Source organism: Melospiza georgiana, chromosome 8, assembly GCF_028018845.1.
Source record: "Melospiza georgiana isolate bMelGeo1 chromosome 8, bMelGeo1.pri, whole genome shotgun sequence".
Taxonomy (NCBI): domain Eukaryota; kingdom Metazoa; phylum Chordata; class Aves; order Passeriformes; family Passerellidae; genus Melospiza; species Melospiza georgiana.
In genome coordinates this window covers 18807826-18818402 of record NC_080437.1, presented here as the reverse complement: position 1 = coordinate 18818402, position 10577 = coordinate 18807826, and positions in this window count along the sequence as shown.

Sequence of the window (10577 nt, the reverse complement as noted above, 5' to 3'; positions counted from 1 at the left end):
TGCCGGCCGTGGCACGCAAGCCCCGCCGGTCGCGGGCGAAGGCGGCGGTGATGGAGCCCCGCTCCGCGGGCGGCGCGACCCCCGGGGCGGTGCCGGCGCCGCGCGGGGCCGAGCCCGGCTGCGTGAGGGCCGCGCTGTGGGAGCGCTGCCCTCGCCGGCAGCGCTGGGCCCGGGGCGGCGGCGCGGAGCAGCCCCCGTGAGCCGGGGTGCCGCGGGCTGCCGGCGCCGTCAGCCCGCCTTCCCGGGGCGGAGAGAGCAGCGGGAACAGCCGCGATGTTCGCCCCTGGGAACCCCCGAGCGGGCGGCGGACACGAGGAGCCCCGTGAAATGCACGCGGCCCCTGCGCACCCCGGCACGGGAGGGACAGACCGGGAGCGGAGGCAGCGGCCACTCTCCCTCCTGCCCTCCCGCCTCCTGGAAAGGTCATCACCCCCGGGGCATGGGGCCAGTCCCGCCGGGTCAGCCGGGGCCATTGGCCGCCCTAGCAGCCCTCCCCAGGGTGACACTCCCACTCGGACCTCACCCCTGCCGTGGCACGGTGCGCCTTGGTGGGCCCGGAGGGCGTCAGGACAGCCTGACAACCCGTTGTCCATCAGGTTGCCTCTCCGTGCTGCCATGTGTTCCCAGCTAGGGGAACGTGTGAAATCAGGAATACCGGATTTCCTTCAGTTTGTGGTCAAGTCTTCTTGTCTTCCCATTCTCAAGCGCTATTGTCTTTGCAAATAAACTCTGTCTCCCCAGGTTCCTTGACACTGTGAATGCAGGAAAGCCCAATTTTATGGTTTACAAATACAATTTATGGCAAAGCTGTCGAGTCATATTGCCTCCAGTTTGATTGCCTTCTGCAGCTCTGTACAGCATTGCTTTTTTTCCTAACTACACTTTTTGCTAGATCAATTTAAGGCTCAGCTAGGGTAAAACAGACCTCTGTCTATCCAATCTACAATAATAATGGAAACTCCAAAGGCTCACCTCTCCATTTTCCTCACCATACCTCCTAGGGTATGGGGATAAACTCAGTGCCATTGATGCATTAGGCAGAAAACACCCACATCCTATGAAGCTGCATTGCTCTGCAGGGCTGACAGGAGTCAGCAGGTGGGTTTATGGGGGTATTGAAATAGCCCTAGAGATCTCTCAGAAGAGCAGGTTTTGCCTTAGGCTTGATGAATGCTATCTTCAGTCACTCTATGGGTCTTGAGTGGACTTGAGTTCATGTTTCCAATATGATTTAACTTCCCCTTTTGGGGAAAATCTGCCTACATTGAAGACTTTTGCCCTAGTGTTTCACCAAACATGCACATCTCTGTCTCCAAAAATATTTCAATCCCAAATACTCACTACCCCTCAACAAGCTGTGGAGGCAATCTTCTCTTGTCACATGCCTGGAACAGTGAGGCAAACAGAGCCTGTGTGCTTGGGAACAAAGGTGAGTATTTTCTGAGTCATGAACTTGCTACTCCACATAGTGCCTGCACAGTGGTGCAGGAGAACAGCTCACTCGAGGAGCACAATTAAAAACTTCAGGTTATTTTTGACACCTTCAGTTGCACATCTGCTCCTCAGACAAAGGTGGTAGGTGCCTTCATGCTGGTCATTTTGGGAAATAATACTGCTCCTCCAGCACTTCATGGAATGGAAAATCCACTTCTCTGTCCCTTGTGCCTAAACTCATCCCAATGACAAAGAAATAAGCAGAGACCCCAGATATTGGGAGGAACTAAATCTTGCTGGAGGCTCTGGCTTTTCTCAAGGACAGCCTATTTCATCTCCCACCCCAATCAGGAATATTTTCCAACTGTACCATGTTACTGGTCCAGTCAATCTAACTCATAGTGTTGCTGAGGGAGGTATCTGCCAGTACAGGGATAGAAAACAGTGGCCAGGGCTGTAGTTATTGAAGACAAATACTCACAAGCAGCCTGATGACAGCCTGATGTTACTGTGCTTTTCTCTTGCTCACCACTCTGCAGGCTGGTAGGTATGCCAGCAAAGCTTTGTGCTCCTCATCCACTGAGAGGGGCATTTGCCCTGTAAACTGTCAGGCTTTATGCAGATTAAAGGATGTGGTCTTCACAGAAAGACACCAAAAGCATAAGCCCAGTGTAAAGCCCTAGAAAGCACCAAGCCACCAAGCTCCAATGCCCTGGTGCATCTACTGAGTGACATTAAACAAATAATGCTGCAGCCTTTGAACTGACATGTTGTTATAGCAAGGAAAGAACAGCCTGGGTCATGTTTCAGATCTCCTGCAGGTTTTAGCACAGGTTTGAGATCTTTGCTTTTTGTCCTGAACTCCTGCTGCCTTGAGCCTCTGATTTGGCTGCCACTACAGGGTTGCAGAGCAGGAGGGACCATGATATCATCCTGGGCATGAAGGATGCATCCTGGCATTTCTGATCTAGCAGAAAGTGAGGCTTCGAGGAGTCCTGCTGCTTCTCCACTGCTTTCTTTAGCATGCTGCTCTCATTGACCTGAGGATCCCGGGTATTTTTTAATCCTACCTAATGCTGAATTTCATAAAGCTCATAGAATATTTCAGGGACTTGAACCAGCAAGAGAGTGTATAAGGAATATGTCCAGGAGGAGATGTATGAAGATTAGTACTATTGCCTTCTCTAATGAGTGAATCAAGAAGCAGATCCCAATGCTCACTGTATAAAAGCAGCTCTGAGATCAATGCAGAAGATAGCAATATTAGACATGGTGCTTCAGTGAAACTTTCTGGGCTCTTCTTTTCCAGAAGCTCCAGTAAACCACTCCAAAAGACACACCCTGTACAGATGTGTACACATGTACTGAATCTGATGCATCTACAAATTTAGCACTCTAGGCACAAAAAAACTCATTATGCTTTCTTCCACCCTGTTGCTCATCATGTCAAAGCTAGTTCTGACTAGTCTCCGTTACTTGGTTAAAGTGTTGCTTGCCTTGGGGAAGTTGACTTCTGCAAGACTTGCAAGATTATGTAGAAGTCTGACTCTGTCAAGTTTTGTTAATCATTTACTTCATTATCTGAATTCATAGTAGCACTAAATCCTTAATTGGTTAAAGATAAGGAAAGGTTCAAGCAAATCTAAGAGTAAAGGAAATCAGTATTTAACTAATGACACTACACTGAGATATCATGGGCTTCATTCTGACAGAAATAATGAGTAATTAAAATATAGGACCAACACAGTTAAGTATTATCTGGTGAAGCAAGTAATCAGCCAAGGACGTCATAGATAAAGCACCTAGTACATCTAAACCAGTATGACAGTTCTTCAGGGGTAAAAAAGATGACATCATAAATATGCTGAGATTTTTATAGCTCCTACTGCTGCTGTTAGTAATGTATTCAGGAGCTTGCTAAGGAGAAAGAAAGCTCCCATGTCCTCTCTAGCCAAGCAGGTCTGGGACAGACACCAGCTCTGACTGCCCCTATAGTGTTCTCAAGCCTTTAGGACAGGGCCTAGGACTTCAAACCAAGAAGTGCACCAAGCACAGAGGCCATAACACACAATCCCCAGTACAATTTTCTCCCACACTCAACCCAAGCTCCTGTGCAGGACTCCTTCAAGTACAATTTGTCTTGCTATTTGTGAGTCAGGAATGGGCACTCCATCCTTCTGCTTCCCTTTTGAGGGCCTCAGTGCCTGCAAGAGGCTAACAGGATTAAAGTGTGTTTTATCTGTCCCAACTCAGCTCTGCAGAGGTCAGTTCTCTTGCTAGACATGAATGTTGACATACACATTGTTACGTAGGCAATTCACCTCCTTCCTCAGGAGCAAAGTCCAGGCTGCCCTATGAGACATCCCTAAAAACTGTTTAACTTTTATCCACTCCCAAGGCCTGGGCTGCTGCCATTAGGATTTGTTGTGGCAGCCCTGAACACATTCAGACGTTTTTTTTGCAGTAGGTGCTGTACACCCAGAGTTGCAGAGTATTCTTCCCCCAAGGGACTGTAGGAGTGTGAGATATCATTATAGCAAACAGCTTGCATTCTGGAGATAAAAAATAGCTCTGTCTTATCCATGACTTGTCCCTTCTTTTGTGCCTTCCTAGAGGCTCACTAGTGCTCTGTGACCTTGACAGAGAACTACTGTGCCATGACACAAGGTAGAGCATCACAGTAGGTGAAAGAAAAAGTGTAAAGGCTCAGAAATCTCAGTTGTCCCCTACTCTGATGCAGATTGCAGGAAAATCACATTTGTAAACAAGTAAACTGAGGAAGAAAAACAGGGAATCACCAGGTAGCAAGTGTTATCAAAGATAAACCAAACCAGAAAGCCAGACTAAATGTTTGGATTTTTGTCTTGAAGATGAAGGCAGTAACAAAGAGGAGAACAAAGAGAAGGAAGCACTTGGTTGCACAACTCACCCAGTAATGCCACAGGAAAAAGCAGAACACTCCTAGGCTACTTATGCCAGAGTTCTTTGTACTCACCTTCCATCTGGCCTCTCTGGTTATGTTCCACTATGTTCCAACTCGTCTCTATATTTGGCTTTTTCAGTAAAGCCACTGCCTGGAGCCAGGGCAGCTCAGGTTTTCTGACTGTGTTGCTCTGCTCCTCTCCAGACTAAATTTTTCTCTCCTACGTTGGAAATGGCTGTGTAAGTGGAGATGACAAGTGCACTCAAAAGGGGCAGGGGGAGCCCCGGGTCACCCGGGAGCCACTGAAGGCTGGTGAGGTGTCCTAGGCCTGGAGGTAGTTCTCATTAATCAGGAGAGGCAGGGCGGGTAGAGTCACAACAGAAAAGCCAAGGTAGGTGTGAATGGAGAGTAAATGGGAGCCTGGGTGTAGAACACCAGGAGTGGCAAGTGTTGATAACATTGAGCTTAGCTTCTCACCAGGACAGCAGCACATGTAGGGGTAGCTCCTCCAGGCACTCAGAGTGGGAGACAAGGGGCAATGAGTAAATCTTAATGACTCACAGAAGAGGGACAGGGTAAGAAATTGATCACTGTCATCTCCTAAAGCATGTGAAAAGACACATTCATAAACAACCCTTGGTCACCAGGCTAAGGATGGAGGAGACACGACAGGTCTCTAGCTGATGTTCCTTGTTCTATGTCATGACAAGGACCCTGACCCCAGCCCCTGGACATAGGTCCTCGTGTCTAAATGCTGAACAGTTCCTTTGAGCACATCTCTCCCTCCTCATGAGTATATGGTAAGAGAACAGAAGCAAGTACAATCTGTGCTGTTTTACAATAAGGTCATCCTATTCTCTTCATGGTAAAGAATGCCTGCTGGTGGCATGGCCTCTCCTGGGCCTGAACAGAATAAAACTCTTTGAAGCAGAAGAGGCAGTATTCCTGAAAGGATTCAGAAAGCCTACCATCTCTTGTTGCTGTAACACTTCTCAATTGTGTAGGAAACTGAGAAGAAGCTCTGTCCTTTTTGTCTGCTCCAGAAGTCTTTGTATGTGCTTTCAAAGCCTGCTCTATTACTGAACTCCAAACATGTCTGAACAACCTGGGTGGTTTGCAACATTCCAGCAATAGGTCTGCAGGTGTGTGTGTGCACAGATATGGAGTTTTTCTCTCTGAGCTTGCCCTTTACTATTATTTCTGATGCTTTTTGCAGAAGAAGACCCCACGGGACTCACAGTCAATGGAAATGATCACTTGGGATAGCTTCCCAGTCCCTTCTCAGGCAGCACAAGCAAAGCCAGCTTCAAGCTCCCACTTTGCATCTTGCTCTGAGTGGCTGTTTCTTAGGCTGCTGTGCCTTCTGGCACCTAGAAGTGAGTGTACCATCAGAGTAACGATTGGTATCTTCTGGGGACACAGTGGCCAGGAAGCAGCAGCATCCAGAGCAGTTTGGGACATCCTGTGCTCTAGAGCCCTGTTACTGCCATGCACACAGGCTCTCTTGGTAACTTGCTATGGCACGCCTCAGCAAAGCTGGCTGATTCAGGCTGGAGACCAGGTTGAACAGCCTCTGTTGTGTCAACTGAACTTTTGCACTGCTCCTTCAGCACTCTTCAGCCAGGGCTTTATCTCACCACACCCCGTGGGGCTGGCACCCTTCTGTCATCTGCCTGAGTGCCTGGCATGTGTGCAGCATGGCTGGCTGGCAATGAGCTGCGCCTGGCATTTGCCATCTCTAAAAAAGGGCCATGAGCAGGGCCAGAGGTGCTGAACTGTGCCATGCCTCTCCAAAACCCAGCACATTCACGTTATCACATCCCTTAACCTCTGAGCCCAGAGATGGGGACCTGGCACTCACTGAAGTTCCTGCTACTTTTACTGCTCTCCATTCCCAGGCTTCTTGCTTTCATGTTTGGAGACCTGGAATTAGGGTTTGTGAAACCAGTAAAAGGATGGCGCATCATCTGGGCTCGTAATTTGCTAGATCGTCAGCTACTGACTACTCCCCTCCCTTTTTCATTATTGCTGATAAACTCTGAATACTGATAGTTGTTCCCCAATGTTGTTCTTTTCTTCATAGGACTCCTTCTAGGGTGTGTCTGTAAAGCACACAGGGGCAGGGCAGCCTCCAGCTAACAACCTTCCGTGCTAAAGACCAGTGAGCAGCAGCTCCAGGCTAATAATAGCACTCACTAAGAGCTTTTCACAAGACTGAAAAAAATTAGCAAAACCTGTACAAATCCTTTTTACAGGTTGTAGGGAGAATTATAACCTGCCTGAGATAGATAAAGCTTGCAACAAGTCCTAAGTGTGAGGGTCTAGTATCGTAAATTACCTGTTGGAATCCATGGATTCTGCTTCTGTCTTCTCTCTCACCACGAACGGAATGTTTCTGTATCTCAGTTTCTTTCAGTAAAACAAACGACAGATTTGTTTCTGTGCATTGAAAATGGAAGAGAAGGGACTGTAGGTGCAAAGGGTTGTGAGTAGTGCTGACTGACATCTACTGGTAAAACAAACCAGGCTGATAAGCTTGGCTGTATTTGTAGGAGGTCGGGGGATTTCTTTTGTGTTCCTTTTAAACATGAAAAGTTAGGCTTGCACATTGTTAGGACTATTGGCATCATGTTCTTGGGGAGACACAACCAGGAGCTTCCCGTGCTCATGGCCACGGCTGGTTGGGGCTGCTTTTTGCCAATGCTTGAGCCTCCTCTCGGACATCACTGCCATGCCCTTCCCTGCCCACATCCATGAATCTCTCTCTGCCTCACTTGTGCTTTGAAATCATGGCTCGGACACGCTTTCCTTCCCCCTTGGCTCTGGATCAGGAGCACACACACCTGCCAGAATGGGCCTCAGACTACATCCACTGCTAGTCCCAACATAAATAACAGTGATAACTGCTGAATCTCATCAAAGGACTTTATGCTTCTCCAAACCTCTTCCCCAAGATTTTAACCACTTCAAGGCACAGCTGGCACAGTGCAGTTTGGAAAGCTATGCTCTACAGATTGAACCAAAACACAATCACACACCTTTTTTTTTTTTGAGGAACAAATACTTTACTTTACCCATCAGACATGTATTATCTAAGTAATATCAGCTCCTGATGGGAGGCCTGACAACACGTATTTGAAAAGAAAAGCTGTATGAACTTACCATTTGGTGTATTGATGTTATTTTTCAACCAGCATGAAAACACAATTGACAGTTGCACAAAGAACAGTCAGTGGCATAAAAATGTACAAGAAATATGAGATTAATGCAGGCACACGCCAGTAACAGAAATTGTTTTACACTGAGAAGCACTAGCACTACTAAAATCACACCACAGGGGGAAGTGGTCTTTCTGCCAGGAAGGGAGAAAAGAGCTGACCTGGGAGACCACTATAGCCTGCAGTTGTTGTCTGATCACAGCCAGAGCAGATTTAGGGCTCCTCAGCCTGGCAGGCTGACTGCTGCCCCCCAAGTCCAAGGGAGAGGAAGCTGCCAGGCTGTCCTTGCCAGAGAGAAGGGGAGAGCTCTGGCAAACCGGGCTAGAGTCTCCTGCCTTTACCAGAGACAGGCAGAGTGAGAGGCAGACATCTCTCACAGCTGCAGTGGCCTGTGGAGACTCCCATGTCCTTCCTTTGCAGGGGAAAATTGGCTTCCCAAATTTCAGGCATGAACAAACACTGCATGTGAACATTACCATTTTGCTCCTGCTGCTGCCCTAAAGAACAGACTCAGTGTTGGGAGCTGGTTGTCTGATGCTCTTGGTCACTGTCCCACGGATCTGAGTTCAGCTGTCACACCTCTGCACTTTACCTGCCTTCCCTGATAGTTATGGGAGTCCCTTGCAGAAAGGAGCAGGGGGTGAAGGTTATCTTGGCGTCTAGTGACAGGCAGGGCTCTTATCCTGTGCTGCTGTGGCTGCAGCACCCCTGCCTCAGTGGGATGTTATCTGTGGGGCTGGTCTTGGGGTTTGGCTTAGAAGGGGAACAGAAAGAAACACTGGGCAATGCAGAAAGGGAGGTTCTGAGTCACCTTCTCTGTTGAACAGAGCAGCTAAACAACGCTCTCTCTTGTGAGAAATCTGAGGCTTTGTAAAGCCAAGCTTTACAGATTGTAAGTTTTACTTTCATTTTCTTGGCAGAACCTGATTTCAGGATCCTGTTACCCTCACAGTAGTTATTTCTGGGTTAAGAAGCTCAGCCTCAGCCAGCAACATATCTTACACTGGCTACTAGCACAGGTTCAGCCACCTGAAGCAGACAACTGCTGCTTGGATCTCTCCCAAAGTGCCAGACTTAGTTCCTAAAAGATCAGCATCCCAAGCATTTGGTATCTGTGCAGTAATACAGACTCAGAATTTCATCCAGTAATTTGAGTCCATGGAAAAGGCAGACACTTTCAGAGACCTCAAAAGAGCAGCCATTTTTTTCTTGCTTTGCAATTATGCCTTGGTATACTTGTAGTCTACTCTTGAGTCAGGATCTAAAACAAGGTCTTACAAATTAATTTATAAGAATCTTCCTCTGTGCCTTTCAAATCACAGAAGACCTGATGAATTGACTAGAAAGGGCTGTGTGCACTATTTGAGCCCATTATAGAGCACATAATTCCTCTGTTCAATCACAGTTTAGCATATGAATTTTCTGTTTAATTAAAATTTGGAGGGGGAAAAAAGTCTATTTTAGGAAGTACTCCTGACAGGCTGTTTTCTTCTGAACAAGATAATAGCTTCAATGCAGAGAGGAGGAGGACGTAAGCAACACCATTGTTCTGTTTTCAGCCAGAAAAGCTAAAGGTAAGACATTTTGCTCAATTCTGAATTCAGTGGAACTGGCAATGAAGAAACATGGCAATATCTCACAGTCTTGTTCCCAACAGCAGGACCAGCTGATGATGGGAAGGGAATCATGAGACCCTGCTGTTCCTGCCTCCCCAGCTCCTGTTTGAAATCTAAGCTCCCTGTGGGCTGGGCAACAAGCTCATTCTCACAGCTCCTGCCGGGCCCTTGGAGTTGATTGACAGTCTGCTTCAATTTACCAAGACTATCTTGTGGCTGTGGCAGCCCTGAAACCTGGGCCATCTGAGGACAGGGCTCATCCTGAGGCCCTTCAGACAAAGAGGCTTTCCCCAGAATGCAGTGAACATCCATCTTAAAAAAGGTGGCAATACAAGATGCCCCTGCACAAGATCCCAGCTAAACCTGTCACTGCACAGCACACTAAACAGTGTAGCACTAATGAGAACTGTTAGCAGTGGTCTGGTACAGCTCACATTTCTATTGGCTTTAAGCCTATGGACCCTATTTGAGGTTAACTGTGGCAGAATATCAGTCATTAAGGTATTTGAAATATATTTACAATGGCCCTGTAATAGCAGCAATAGCCTGCACCAATTACAAGGCAAAAGAGAAGCCTCAGCAAACAAAAATGCTTGGAAAAAAAGTATTTTGCATGTGGTAAAAAAACTGACACTCATTTTCACAATATTCTTCAATGCAAATCGTGTCAGCACTCATAACTGCAAATTTGTTTCCTTCACAAAAACAAGAAGCATCAAACTTCATAAATGGGGTGCTAGTTTGCAAGGTGCAATTTAAGGAGTGTGAAAATAAATGACATATTTCTTCATGTCAACAGCTATGTTAGAAATCATATAACTAGAAGTTTGTTCCCTAGCACTCAGACCTAGGACTCCACCAACTGCTTCTCATTTTAGAATATTTCAGACCTTCTCCCAGTTACACTGGTGTCAACTCTTATTGTATCTTATTGTTATCCAGTTAAGCACCAGTAACCTCTTTCCTCAACACCTGAGCCTAAGGTACAGAGAGGGTTACCAAGGTAATCTGGAAACAAACTACAACGGAACAAAACTGGCTGTAACCAGGTAGAAAGAACCACATTTCTTCTTCCCATTTCACTCTGGTGACTACATTCTGCTTTCTTTACATGACAGCCATATCTGTCTCCTGCAGACCAGCGTGTTTTGGGAACAAACTGCAATATGCTTATCTGGACACAAACGGTCAGAATTCTGGGCTCCCTACTTTTTGGGGAAGGCTAGACAGACAATGTTGTGCCAGCCTGTTCAGAGGCAGAAACCTAATACATCATCTGGTGCCAAATTTCACCTCTTCCTGACATATGGGTACAGGGGAGAAGGTGAAGGGGGACAGAAGTTCTAGCTCTGTGATGTCATACATCATTACACTGGAGAATAGCAT